This window comes from Prionailurus viverrinus, chromosome B2, assembly GCF_022837055.1.
Source record: "Prionailurus viverrinus isolate Anna chromosome B2, UM_Priviv_1.0, whole genome shotgun sequence".
Taxonomy (NCBI): domain Eukaryota; kingdom Metazoa; phylum Chordata; class Mammalia; order Carnivora; family Felidae; genus Prionailurus; species Prionailurus viverrinus.
In genome coordinates this window covers 53,744,079-53,759,163 of record NC_062565.1, presented here as the reverse complement: position 1 = coordinate 53,759,163, position 15,085 = coordinate 53,744,079, and positions in this window count along the sequence as shown.

Genomic DNA, 15,085 nt, shown 5'->3' with positions numbered 1-15,085 from the left:
TAGAATTCATATTCCCCTTTTGATAGGGTAATAGACTTTATCAGAGTGATAAATCCTTGGCGCTTGAATTGTGGAATGTTGTCTATAACACAATGACTGATATTTAGAGGATACCTTGGTTTAGATTAATTATTTAAATTAATTAACAATTAAATTTTAAATAATTAAATTGTTTCCACTTAAATTTTATCCTGTCTCATCTGTTCCTGCAATGGAGAAGGGCCTATTTTTATAAGCAGTTAATATATGTGTGCAACATCAATTTTGAGAAGCCCTGAGTAAATTTCACCTCATAAACCTCTTTGATATTTGCAAGGTAAAGTCATTCTGAGAGAATGTTCACTGGGCAGCACTCCGTGTCATATGGCCCACCGTTTTGTTTTACAGAGGAGGATAGTAAGGGCAATTTGACTTCTCCCTGTCCTCCAACCCCCACTTAACTGGTCTCTAAATTCTGATAATTTTACTTTCTAAATATTTCTCCAATTTATTTTTCCTTCTCTTTCCCTATTCTCATCTTTTATTCCTTGCCTCACCAGATTTCATCTGGAAAACTCATTTTCCAAACTTCTTTTCACGTTCTTTTAAATCTATCTTTCACACAACTTCCAAATTCAGTTATTTAAAACAAATTTTGAGAAGATACCCACAGGACCTGGGTGGCTCAGTTGATTGAATGTCTGACTCTCGATTTCGGTGCAGGTCATGATCCTGGGGTTGTAGGATCGAGCCCCATGTCGGGCTCTGTGCTGACAGTGCAGATCCTGCTTGGGATTCTCTGTCTCCTGTCTCCCTCTCTCTCTCTCTCTGCCCCTCTCCTGCTCATGCTTGCACTCTTTCTCTGTCTTAAAACTAAATAAATAAACTTAAAAAAAAAGAAAAGATACTCAGTATCAATAGTCTTTAAGGAAATGCCAATCAAAACCACAATAACACCACCTCACACCTGCTAGGTTAGTTATAATACGTACACACACACACAGAGACCAACAAAAATAGAAATTAAGAAGCGTTGGCAAGGATGTGGGGAGATTGGAACCCTCATATGTTGTTGGTGGGAAGGTGAGATGGTGAAGATACTGTGGAAAACAGGTTGGCAGTTTCTTAACATGTTAAACATAGAGTTACCATGTGACCCAGCAATTCTGCTCCCTAGTAGGTATGCAAAAGAACTGAAAACAGGAACTCAAAGAAACACTTGTACACAAATGTTTACAGTAGCACTACTCATATTAGCTAAAAGTGGAAACAACCTAAATGTTCATCAAAGGGTGACTGGATAGACAATGTGGCATAGTCATAGAATGGAATATTATTCAGCCATCAAAAAGGAATGAAGTACTGATAGATGCTACAGCATGCATGAATCTCAAAAACATGCTAAGTGAAAGAAGACAAACACAAAAGGTCGCATATTATATGATTCCATGTATACGAAATATCCAGAACAGGTAAATCTATAGAGGCAGAGAACAGATTGCTCGTTACCAGAAGCTAGAGCTGGGGGAAGTGATTGATTTGTGGGTCTGGAATTTCCTTTTGAGGTGATTAAAATGTTCTAAACTTGGTATACATTGTGGTTGCACCATATTGTGAGTGTACTATATACCACTGATTTGTATACTTTACAATGGTTAATTTTATGTCACATGAATTTCACCTCTCTAAAAAAAGTCTGTGAGAATGTGAGGACTGGCTTGCTTTTGCTAACTTTAAAGATGGAGGAAGGAGGTCATAAACTAAACAATGTGGCCAGCTTCTAGAAGCTGGAAAAGACAAGGAAATGGATTCTCCTCTGGAGCTTCTAGAAGGGAACTCAGGTCTGCGCACACCTCGAATTTAGCCCAGTGAGACCTGTGTCTCTGACCTGCAGAACTATAAGATAATAAATTTGTGTTAAGTTGCTTAAAAAAACAAAAAAGCAAACCTAAGCATACAACTTCCTCCACCAAAGCTTTTCTAGGGTATTAGGGGCCAATACAAGCTGCACTGGGATTTGATTCCTGCCAGCCTCTCCAGGGTCCTCATACATCACTTCTATTGCTAGTGTTGCCTCCTTAGCGCCAACCTTTTAGCATCCTTGACCTGCATGTCACCTACTCCTGCAAGACTCAGCTCAGACTGCTCCCCTCCAGGCCATGTTAAGTTCCCTTCCTTGGTGCTCACCTAGCATCTCAGGCACATCTCTGTCCTTGCAATGACACCCTTTGGCTTATTTGCTGACTATGTGCAACTTGAGGTCAAGGCATGTCTTTAAGCCCCAAGACCTATATCACACTCTCTCCAAATTCCTGCAGTGAATAGGCCTATAAAAGTTCACTGAATGCATAAATGGAAAAATCATTTCCAGAGAGGTGAAATGGTTTATAGGAAATGATTAACAAAGTAGGGAGTGAGTCTTCTCCCCAGGCTGGTGCTGTTATGAGCTGCCTAATCACATTCAGCAAGAACTTGTCTGTAATTGTATCAGATATTTCTACTCAGGACCTGTTGTTTGGGAACCAGGATAATTTAGGAAAATATTACTTTTTCTCTCTGTATTTTCCCTTTCCCATTTCCCCAAGTGTAACCAATCCTTTTGATGTTCCTTTGGCTTAGAGAAAGTTTTTGTTATTGGGCCGGAAGCAGAAGTTGTCTGTGACACACTTCTCTTCCTGGCTTTTGTTTTCCTAAAGCCTCAGCTCTGACAAGTTTATGCTAAGCTCTTTGAAGGACAATCAGAGGAGAAGAGCTTTTTTTTCCCTTAGATAAAGTCAGAAGGTCAAAGTGGGGTGCAAATGGTCATTGTACCTGAGGCATCATCCACACTCCTGGTGCAGGAGCAGAGACACCTGTTCAGGGAAGCAGTGTGGGCTCGATGATGAGGACATCAGGGGCACCTGAGAGACACTGACCATTACCGGTCTTTCCCCCAATTTCCATGCTACCTAGCCTTTTGGATTCTGGTGTGACTGTAGGTCAAAAAGGAGTTTGGGAGAGATGGATGCCACACAAATGAGCAGGAAGAGGGCTAAGAGTTACATTTAGTTTAATCTAAGGAAAAATATTTTAAAATGGGTATTTCTTACATCTTTGACTTTATAGACTAAAATTCATACTCACTTAAAAATGGATGAATAGGGGCGCCTGGGTGGCTCAGTCAGTTGAGTGTCCAACTTCAGCTCAGTCATGATCTTATGGGAGTTTGAGCCCCACATCCGGCTTGCTGCTGTCAGTGTGGAGCCTGCTTCAAATCCTCTGTCTCCCTCTCTCTCTGCCCCTCTTCTGCTGGTGCTCTCTATCTCAAAAATAAATAAGCATTAAAAAATGGATAAGTAAAAATGTCGAACTATGGGGAGGTGTTCTGAAAGATTCCCTTACTCTCTAAAATCTCTTCTGGCAACCGGCTTCAGTGTCTGAGATGATCACTTTTCAACTTTTAAAAGTTATTATTGTAATAAAGTTCCTGATGGAGGCAACAGGGTAGGCTGGAAGGACTGTTAAATAGGAAGCCAAAGACCTGGGCAGTTTCCCAAAAGTACTGGGCAAGATTATGAAGGAAGTAGATTGCCTTCAAAGTTACCCTTTGGGGGGTGGTGCTTCTTCATCCCCCTTCCTCTGCTCAGCTCCAGAATAAGCTCAGGATTGTCAGGTTTGTTCTGCCCTTATCAAAATCTGTGAGGGGAATGTGGACGTGTTTCAGGAGACCTGCTCTGCCTCTGATGTATCTGAGGGAGAAATGAATGTGACATCAAATCATTACCAGACATTGACACTATAACAGGAAGTAGTTGATTGGATCATCCAGTCATCTTCTCCAAGGGAACAGAAGTCAGAGGCAAGGTTTTGATTAACTGGGAGGAGGAGGAAGTTGCTCGAAAGATTAGGATTGTGGGTGCTATTGAGATAGGGGTGGGGGACAGTGTGGGGAAATGTATGGCTGCACACATGCTGTTCAGAACCAGCATGAAAACACCAGGCCCCAAGTCAAGGACAGGCAGGGTTTTAGTTGGGCTGGCCTAACAAAATATCGCAGACTTGAACAACAGACATTTATATTCTTATAGCTCTGGAGGATGGAAGTCCAAAATCAGGGTGCCAGTATGGTCAGGTTCTGGTGAGACCTCCCCTCATGGCTTGCGGATGGCCACCTTCTCCATGTGGGGTACATGGCCTTTTTTGAGTGCATGTGGGTGGAGAGAGAGCCAGAGTGAAAGAGCTCTTTCTCTTCTTATAAGGCCACCAATCCTCTTGGATTAGGACCTTACCCTTATGACCTCATTTAACCTTAATTCCCTCCTGAAAGCCCCATCTCCAAATATAGTCACATTGGAGATTAGGGCTTCAATATATGAATTTTGTGTTGGCTGGAGATGGGGACACAGTTCATCCTGGTGCAGGAAGAGAGAGAAGGGGGCTGGGGGGAGCAGAGAACCTATTTCCCAACTTCACCTCTGATGATGCCTGCTTCTTCATAAAGTGGTTTTCTTTAAAAAGACAACAACAAAATCACCTGATTTGTCTACAGAATTGTGGGGCTATGGAGACAATACAATTCTTTTGTTCCATATGAAAGACAAGTATATGCTGGAATGACTAGTGGTTACTTAGGAGGGAGGACTTGGGCATTTCCAGTGCAGTTCCAGGGCACTTAAATTACACTTACCAGATTAATCACCAAAATAAAAAAATTCAGTGGTGCAACTGTATAGGTCATACATAGTAAAGCTCGCCAGCTCTGACAGGTATGGTCTGCTTGCCGCCCTAGTGGTGATAAACTTGACCACGTATCAAATCAGGTGATTTTGTTTAGTCTCCTTTTACAGTTCTGTATGCATGTCATCAAGAATTATTTGCATGTAGGTCACAGATTCATATCTGTTGCTGAAGCCAAATTACTGGCAGAGAGGACAATGGACAAGGAGAAGCTTTCGCATGGTGTCATTGTGTAAGGGTGTTGCTATCAGAGTCTGAAAATCAGCCATCGCCTGAGATTTGACAAGTGGAGGGGCTAGAAGTGTGACTTATAATTTGGAATCAGTTTGTCACTTTCAGCTTCATTTAAATACGACTTGTGCACTCTCTTAGCTGGTAATTGACCAAATAGTCCTCATTTTGCTAGAAGGTAGGTCTTCATTCTTTTGGAGATGATCCCAGTCAAAATTGGTTAAAGGGAAAGTTTTATTATAATTGCCCAAAGTAACTTTTGTAGCTTATGTTGGGTGAAAGTTAATGTGACCTCCAAAGTCTAACAATATTCCTACTGCAAATTTTGTAGAAATGGAAGTGACCATTTTCATGCATTTCTTTGTAACTGAAGCCATGGGCTCATGCCATACCCAAGTAAATATTTCAAGGATAAAGTGAAACAGCACTCCTGGGAATCTAATTGCTTCCCTTTGAAGTAGTAGACATATAATCTTTCTTTTCCTCTGTATCAGGTAGGTTTTATTTGAGTGGATGGAGAGATATCTTGTTTCTGCTTGGGCAGAGCTCCACAGACCAGATGGCAGGTAACACCTGGATTCAGGTGTTTATTCCACTCATTCTTCTTTTTCTTCTAAACAAGTCACAATATCTGGAGATGTATAGTAAACAAAACTTCATAAATATGACTACATGAAAAAAAAAACATATATCCTTGCCAAAGAAACCAAACTAAATGACAAATGACAGGCTGAGCACAATAATTACAGCCTATATCACAGAGGGTTCACTTCCCAAGTGGTTATCATTATTTACATTAGTCTTATGTTCTATAAAGTCACTGTAAATACTGAATTAGCAAATGCTGAACCATTCTTTTAGGGGAAATTCAGGAGTACTTTCCTGTTAGCTTTGGTCACGACATTTTTGTCAACCAGTCCATACATAACCTCGTTCTATGCATGTTTCTGTGTAAAGACACCTTGTGTAATATAACCAATAGCACTATAACTTGTGCCTGCACGGAGCTTATCAAACATACATATTTTCTCAATAAAACCCATCGTAACCCTCTTGCTCCTAGAAAGACTAGGCAGAGCTTCAGCACTGTGGTTAGAGGGCCATTTAAAACAGCCAAATTACCAACAAAAACTCAAAAATGTGAAAAATGCGGTGTGAAGTAGACCATGAAAAGGATACTTGTTTACAGAATGGAAGCTGAAACAAGAAGGCAGAGCATGGCCTTGTTTGACCTTGTTTGACCTTGTTTGCCTGGGAGCAGGGTTGGGTGACTCACACTTTTCACCTCTCTGTGCTTATCTGAGAATGACCACAAAAGCACTGCAAATATTGACTTGGGGAATACAAATGCATTTTCATAAGTAGGTGAATTTGCAAATACGGAATTCATGAATAATGAGGACCTAGTGTATATAGGTAAAAAGAGTTTATTAAAATCAGTAAGAAAAAAACAACTGCCTAGTTGAAAAATGAACGGGCAAAGGCAATGAATAGACAGATCTCAGAACAGGAAACACAAATGGCTCCTGAGTATGTACAAAGATGCTTGATCTCCCTCAGATTAAGAGAAATGCCAATTAATTTAAAATTATCAGATGTCATTTTATTTTATTTCTTAAAAATTTTTTTTAACGTTTATTTATTTTTGAGACAGAGAAAGAGCATGAACGGGGGAGGGTCAGAGAGAGGGAGACACAGAATCTGAAACAGGCCCCAGGCTCTGAGCTGTCAGCACAGAGCCCGACGCGGGCTCGAACTCACAGACCGGGAGATCATGACCTGAGCCGAAGTTGGCCGCTTAACCAACTGAGCCACCCAGGCGCCCCCAGATGTCATTTTAAAACCTATCAGACTAGGGGCGCCTGGGTGGCGCAGTCGGTTAAGCATCTGACTTCAGCCAGGTCACGATCTCGCGGTCCAGGAGTTCGAGCCCCGCGTCGGGCTCTGGGCTGATGGCTCAGAGCCTGGAGCCTGTTTCTGATTCTGTGTCTCCCTCTCTCTCTGCCCCTCCCCCGTTCATGCTCTGTCTCTCTCTGTCCCAAAAATAAATAAACGTTGAAAAAAAAATTTAAAAAAAAACCTATCAGACTAGTGTAGATAAAAATTTTGTTAGGGGTGTCTGGGTGGCTCAGTTGGTCAGCAAAAAGTATCCAGATTTCTGCTCAGGTCATGATGTCACAGTTCATGAAATTGAGCCCAGGTTGGGCTCTGCACTGACAGTGAGGAGGAGTCTTCTTGGGATTCTCTCCCTCTCCCTCCCTCTCTGCCCTTCCCCCACTTGCACTCTCTGTTTCTCTCTCAAATAAAATTTAAAGAAAAGTAAGTTTTTTCAGAGTGCCATTTCAGAGAGGTTGTGAGGAAATCGGCACTCATATTTTGCCTGTGGGAGTGTAAAATGATACGATATTAAGTAGTAAGTCACATGCCCTTTCACTTAGCAATCCCACTCCCAGGAATTCATTCTATAGATGTATTCATTTCTCTGCAAAATGACATACATATGATGTTATTTACTGCAGCAATATTTATAAAAGCATGAGTCTTAATAACAAGCTACACGTCCGTCAGTAACTCTCTGGTTAAAGAAATAATGCTACATCAAGACTATGAAATATCATGCAGCTTTATAAGAGAATGAGACAGCTCACTGAGATACTGAATTAAAAAAGTATGTAGTATGTTACCACTGCATGTGCTTGCGTGTGTGTGTGTGTGTGTGTGTGTGTTTACTGCCCAAATGACATTCAAAGTTTAGCATTTTTCTAATTTCCAGTTTATTTTATTTTAGCCAAGGTCATATCTACTGTTATTTGATCACATCTTGGTACTGGAGGATACTAGAGCATTCCCTCCACCCTCGCCGTCCCCTCCTCCTCTAAATTTAACAGGTTCTTTGTATGAATATAAATTTCAGGGAAGGAGAGTAGGTGGGGAGAAGGGAGGAAACTGATGAGTACACATTATTTTGCCTTAGCCTAATTATCTATATATTATCTAACTTCATCTATATCTTATCTATATTTAATTTTCTTCCTGCTAGTGGACACCACACAGTCCTCCCCATGGGTCTTTAATTATAAAAAATTTAGGTCATCCATCATCCCCCTCCATCTTCAGAGTATTTCCATGTACCCCTCCATTTTTTCTCTGACTATTCACAGTCTCCTAAGACTCCTATCCTATTTTAGTGCCTCACATCAAATTTCCATGACCCTTAACTTATTGAAAAAATTGAGGCCATAAGGTATAAAATGTCTGAACTTGTTCTCCATCTCTGAGACTTATCTACACATCCGCTCATCCTTACTTTCTTCCCCTCTTCTACATGAGGGATGAAGGCCCTCATATTCAAGTTCAACTTTTGGGAGCCTGCCTCTCCTTGGCCTGTTGTAGGGTGAAACTCTTCCTCTCTATTGAGATATTTCTCTCTGCATAGAATGATTCTCATGTTTCTCCCATTACAAAAAAAAATCCCCCCCTTCCCCTGTTCCTTCTCTGGTTACTGTCGAATCTTAGTCTACCTTCTTTTCTAATCCGGGGTGCCTAAACACAAGTCTCTACATTCTGCCTCCATGTCCTCTTCTTCCTTTTCACTGTGGATTCCCAGGCAGCTGGTGTCCACAGTCCCATTGTTTGGAAGTTTCTCTGACAAAGGTGGTAACTGTCTCCTCAAATGTTGCAGCCAATAGATAAGCTTCAGTCATTATCCTACAGGTCTTTTCTTAGAATCATACTGACAACCAGTCAGCTCTTTCCCCTTAAAAGCCCTACTCCTGACACTTGAGTGTCATCTCTCCACTGGCTAATTCCTCCTTCTTGATTGCTCCTTTTCAGTTGCCATGCTCCCTTTTATCCATTAAATACCCATGTCCTGGAGAATGCATCAGCTGCCCACAGAATTTCTCAACATTTTTTTTTCTTTAATCACTTTTGTGGAGGTATAAGTTTTGTACAACAAGTAATGTCCTCTTAAAGTATCCAATCCAATGACTTTTGACAAATGCATACACTCATGAGTCCACTAGTACAATCCAGACACAGAATAATTCCATCATACTCGAAGTTTTCTTTTCCGTCTATCTTGGTCTGATTCGTGACTCCAGCAACCAATGAAATCTTTGTTTTGTCACTACAGATTAGTTTGCCATTCCTAGAACTTTATATAAATAGAATCATACACTGTGGCCTCTTTTGTTTCTGGCTACTTTCACACAGCGTAATGTTTTGATTCATAGTGTTTTTGAGTATATCAGTGGTTGGCTTCTTTTTGTTGCAGAGAACTACTTCATTGTATGGATATATCATATTTTATGTATCCATTCATGTTTTCAAAACCCTGTTTGATATTTTTCACCAAGTCCTGTTCTTAGTGCCACCTGCTAATTTGTTTCATGTCCTTCAACCTAAATTTCACTCATCTTTTGTCATTTATGTGGATATATAGTTTCACTATACCCTACAAGAAAAACAATATATGATTGAAAGTTTATAAAGGACATGTATATTTAAGTGGAGTTATTTAGGATTTTTTAAAGTTTTGAGTTCTTAATGATTTCTTTCTCAAAAGAAATTGCTTCTATTCAAGAATGTAATCTTTTCCTCCGGAGGTCACTTTTTTTTTAAAATTTTTTTTTTCAACGTTTATTTATTTTTGGGACAGAGAGAGACAGAGCATGAACGGGGGAGGGGCAGAGAGAGAGGGAGACACAGAATCAGAAACAGGCTCCAGGCTCTTAGCCATCAGCCCAGAGCCTGACGTGGGGCTCGAACTCCCGGACCGCGAGATCGTGACCTGGCTGAAGTCGGACGCTTAACCGACTGTGCCACCCAGGCGCCCCCGGAGGTCACTTTTATCTCTGGGCCATTTTGTCACCTGGATGACAGCAATGATGAGATCTCTGTAGAAATGTATGCTGACATTTAAGTGGAGCAGAACTTTTCTGACAAGGCCCTTCCTTGCTTCAAAGAAACATTATCTCAAATTTACAGGGACTTCAGTTATAAAAGTTAGTGATGGCAGTCTGTCTTCCCCATTTGAAATTTAGCTCTTTGAGGCTTTTGTTAGTTTTTTAAAAATTATAATCAAGAGTCTCTTCTCACCTGTTATTTCCTGAACCACTTTATCTACTTTCCTAGTTTTATTGTCTACCTACCTGTGAGGAATTCCTAAACTTCCATCTCCAAAAATGAAACGTTGACCCTCGTTCACATATTTGACATCGCTACTTGGATGCAATGTTAAGAACATGTCTGGACTGAATGTAACACATCTACTACCCTCATCCCAATTCTGCTTGTTCTCTTGCCTTTGAATCTATCCATTCCCCCACCCCCCACCCCCTACCCTAGGCTGCCTGTGGTCAGTCATTGGGTCTTTCAGAGAATGTTTTCATTTTGTGTCAGTCACAGACCCAGCAGGAAACTGATGGCGATACTCAACTGATGTAACTAAGGGGTATAAACACCACTATGTAAAGGGACCTGTTTACTCTATGGGGGTTGATTTAGGGAAACCAATAAGGGATGGAGCAGTGCACTAGGGCTAGAACAGAAGACAGTGCCTTCCACCCCGGCCATGAAAGGGCCTGGGGAAGGGGCAGTGAGCAGAACCCAGAACAAGTAGCCACATAGAGACGACTTCCTGATGGGGGCTGTGGTCTTGCTGGGAGAGAAGCAGGAAAGTAAAATTTCAGACCTCACTCACTTTCTTCCTACTTTTCTATCTTCTGCTGGTGCCTCCCACTGGCTGAACCCAACTGGAAGCCAGCAGAGAACTGATAGATGCTGTCCACATGGCTCAGACTTCTCGGTCAGTGAACAAAGCAGGGAAGCATGGAGAGTGGATCTGGAAAGCCAAATGGAAAATATCCCACACAGACTCCTTCTGCAGGGACTCGGCATACAGCTGTTACTATTTATATTAGGGTTTTGCTGACCTTGATGCAATTTCGTACATGTTCCCCCCTCTCATTCTCTAACATTCTTTCTATCCTATTCCCTCTGGCCCTGCTTTTCTCTCACTTTTCTTCTAAACTGGCTTTCTGCCTTCGGCTGAGTCCTACTTCCCAAGAGTTCTGGCAACATGTAAGAGTCTACTCAGCATGTGGTGGGGCTCCTGCTCTCTGGGGTGCAGCGACACTATGTAATGATTGGAGCTGGGTTTTTTTCCCTCAGCGAAGCCTGGTTTCCTGGCAAACGTCCACCAGGAGAATCATCTTCCCATAGACTAAAGAATCTCACCACATTCTAGGTGACCAGAAATGGGGAGATAATTAAAAGAGAGCAGGGTGGGGATTTTGTTTAGAAGTGATTTCCTAATTATGTCTAGATGTTATTGAAAATATGTTCTACAAACTTTCCAAGGCCTAGAGAGAAGAAAACATAGTTTATCTTATTTTGAGAAAATCCATACACAAGGTCCCTCCTACTTCTCCTATTCCTTGCCTTTTTTACTTTACGGTATCCTATTTTATTCTTCTGAAGAGGTAAACAAGATTTGTTCTTTCAATTCTTTGTAGTTTGGTGTTTGTCAGTTTTAAAAGACTGGTCAATGAGCAGGGAAAATTCTATATAACAGGAAAGGGTTTATCACAGACATCTATTTCCTTTGGGGAGAGTTTACCTCTTCCATTCTGTAAGATCCTTGTGAGGTTGTCTTTCATGAGGTCCATTGTCCTTGGCCACAGACATGGACATTTCACACAGGTTAAGCCAATCTTAGAGTCCCATTCTTCTAGCAACATGATTGGGGTAGAAGTGGGTATGTGATCCCCAAAACATTGATAGGAATCCTTGCCTGGATTGATATACACTCTTAAAGAACCTCCTTTTCAAGTGGAGTTAAACTGAGACAGTGTGAATCTGGGGCAGCTGTTTGCAGTCAGGTTCTTATGTGCTAGCAATAGAAACCCATTCTGGATGATTTAAGTAGAAATATGTTTGTGGATAGCAGAAGGAATCTCTGGGATGGCCAGAGAATCAGATGCTTTGTTCAAAAACCAGAAATATGGTCCCATATTGCCTCAGGATGGGTCCAGCAAGGACAGCATTGCCATCATAGCTGAGCACAAAATCCTCCAGGTTCTAGAGCTGACACTACGAGAATAGGGCCCTAGAAACCACCACAATGTAGCCACCAGTGTCCCAGGAACATGAGCTTGTCAGGGAGGCCCTCAGATTGTTTTTTCTCTTTTTTTTCCCTTTGCTCTTTCTTTGCTTTATCTGTGTCTGGTTCCAAATTTAGGATGGCTGTGTTTGACTGGTGTCGTCTGGGTTACATGTCTGAACCCCAGCTGCAAAGCAGTTTGGGAAGACAAGCATCTGACATTTGCAGCTTCCGCAATGGGAGAGCACGTGTCCCACCAAGACTTATGAGGTTGGAAATTCCCTAAGCAGAGAGAGGAGTTCCAGATGCTGCAGAACAAAAGAATGACCAACACCGTTACAATAACTACCTTTGCTAGTCATTGGAGAACAGGTCTGCAGAAATAAGCCAACATAGAGAAGGAAGAAAAGCCAAGAAGTGAAGAAACAGACAAAACCCAGACGATATTATTGAAGCCTCTGAATCTAGATGTGCCTGAGCCTTTAAAAAAAAACAACTCTGGCCTATTTATGTAAGCTGATAAATTCCCCTTTTGGCTTAAGTTACAAACTCCCTTTTAGTTGAGCATCTGTCACTTGTAAACAAGAGACTCCTGCCTTTTATGGTGCTGCTTTCATTATTGTTGAAATCATATTCTTGTTTCTTTATTGGGGCATTTTTACTGAGTTTCCTCTGCCAATACTTTCTGAATACTCTTGGCGTGTTGGCACATGGACAAACCAGGGTGAGGAGGGAGAGAACCACCACGCCCATTGGCCAACCTTATAGATTGGGCCTTATCCTCAGATAAAATTCCCCAGATTTTCTCTAATTTTGCTTCTTTCTCCTGTGTTTGAAAAAATATTGTTTCCAGTTGTAGAGACTCTGAGAGCCAGTGTCCAACTGCAGGGTCCAGGTGTCTATTTTGATTATTTCTAAAAATTTTTGGTTTTGTACAGGGATCCATTTGTAAGCACAGGATCAAGGGTTGAACCTTTCCTTTCCAGGAATTGGCATACCTGGAACCCTGTAGAATTAGTTTTCTGGTGTAAGACACATCCCAAGGGTTTATTCTTTGGAGGGATGAATACCTTGGAGCTGTCCTCTCAGTCCTCAGGGCAGGCAGGACATGTATAGCCTTGACCCCCTTGGGTCTCTGGTCTCCGTCTTTCATGGGCTCACCCTGGACATGAGGGGGCTTATCTCAGCTTCACAGAGCAGGGTTTTGGCGATGGGTGATGGACACTACTTCCTGCTTGCCTTGTATCTTTCCTTCTTTGATGGCGCAGGGGGCTGAGGCCTTTGGGGCTTTAGCCCAAGGGAAATGAGTAAGAGGTCAGGAATTTCTGAAATGGAAAAAAGGAAGTCTAATGTCTTCTTAGCATCCAAAGAGGTACTCATTGCTACTGAATGGCTGAGACACTCCTATGGAGACCTTGGTTCTCTTAGCTGGTCTCAGTGGGAGGCTGGACTGTAGATTTTGCATGGCTCCAGCACATTTTGGGTTGGTGAGAACCGGCCCTTCAACCTAATTGTCCTCTCCTAGGGAACCGTGATAAATTCCAGGCTACCAAGCGGGGGCAAACCAGTAGAAGAGGAAAGGATGTTCAGGGTGGCTGGGTAAGTCTAGGTTGGAGCTAATCTCTCTTTATCTAGTAGACCCTAAATGGATGGGGCACCTGGCCCCGGACATGCCTGTGAGCTGATAAGATGTTCATCCTCAGGATGCAGCAGGTTGAACATGATGCTTTGTCATCCAGCTGAGCTGAAGCCAAATAACTCTTAAGACATACCTCATCTTACACTATCTTGGTGTACACCATTAGACTGTAAATCCTCTTCTGCACTGGGATTTGCAGTGAATCGACTGAGTAAATAGCAGAGGCTGAAGAATTCCACGATGATACATTTTTACATTTTCAAACATGGTTGGCATTTAACTTCTCTTGAGGTTTCTAGACTCTGGAATCTATCATACTTGTTGACTAGATTTCCCTTTGAACCTGGAGGTTTTCAGCAGACATGAGTAACTGGTGAGCAGAGGTTGTGGTCAGCATATGGTGTAGATCCCGAAGGAAGTGAAAGCAGATTTGTTCAATGACTATTCAATTCTTTAAGGCATTTCCTTTTCCCATAAAAAAAATCTACATTAACCTGATTTGGAATATGTAAATAAGCCACCTCCTTCCTCTTATTTTCATCTGTTGCTCTGCAAAATCCATTCTTCCTCTGGAAATGGAAGGAACTGATGTAATTGCTCTGTGTGGAAGACAATGAAGAGCTGTGGGAACCTTGCCAAGTATATTTCCTGCCAGGGCTGCTCCTTCACTCAGTTTAATTATGAGCGATTGTTTGGGCTGCGATGTGAAGAAATATTAGAGAATGGAAAAAAAGAAGAACAGAGCTCAGAATATTCTGCTGCAACTGATTCATGTTTTGGCAAGAACTCTTAACTAGATTTTATGCTTTAGCCTTGTGACGGTATCGCAAGGAGCAACCTTGCCATATAAGCACATAAAGCCCAATTCTACGGTTTATTTTGAAAAGGTCTGAGTAAAAGCATTTGAAAAATGTAGGAATAACATCAGCCATCGGGTAAAGTTCTGCGTTAATCATGTAGCGGTGCCCTCATCCGAGGGACCAAAGTTATTTTAAATGGGATGTTAGCACTCCCTGTATTTAGCTGCTGTGTCTGTCAAATTTTACTGCTTAATTTTCATATAGTTGACAAACCTCACATTTTACAGAAAGATTCTGATTAGTTCTCACTGTATGTGCTCAAGGAGGGACCTAAAGCTGGGGGAAGTTGAACCCTGGGAAGAAGGCTGGGAACAGAGATTTTTTGTTCAGATCTGGGTCTGAATCAGGCAGTTCTGAGCAGAAGTATCCTCAAGTGGCTGCTCCTGAGAGAGTGAAATCAGACTCCAAGGGGGAAAAGGAGGCATTTGTGGTTTCTGTCTTTGGATCAATAAAGTAAAAGACAAATACAGAAAAGATAAAAAGAAATCTATTTTTTTTAAGAAATTTAAAATAGCCTAGAATCCCATAACCTGTAGATAAAATCCTGTGAGACTT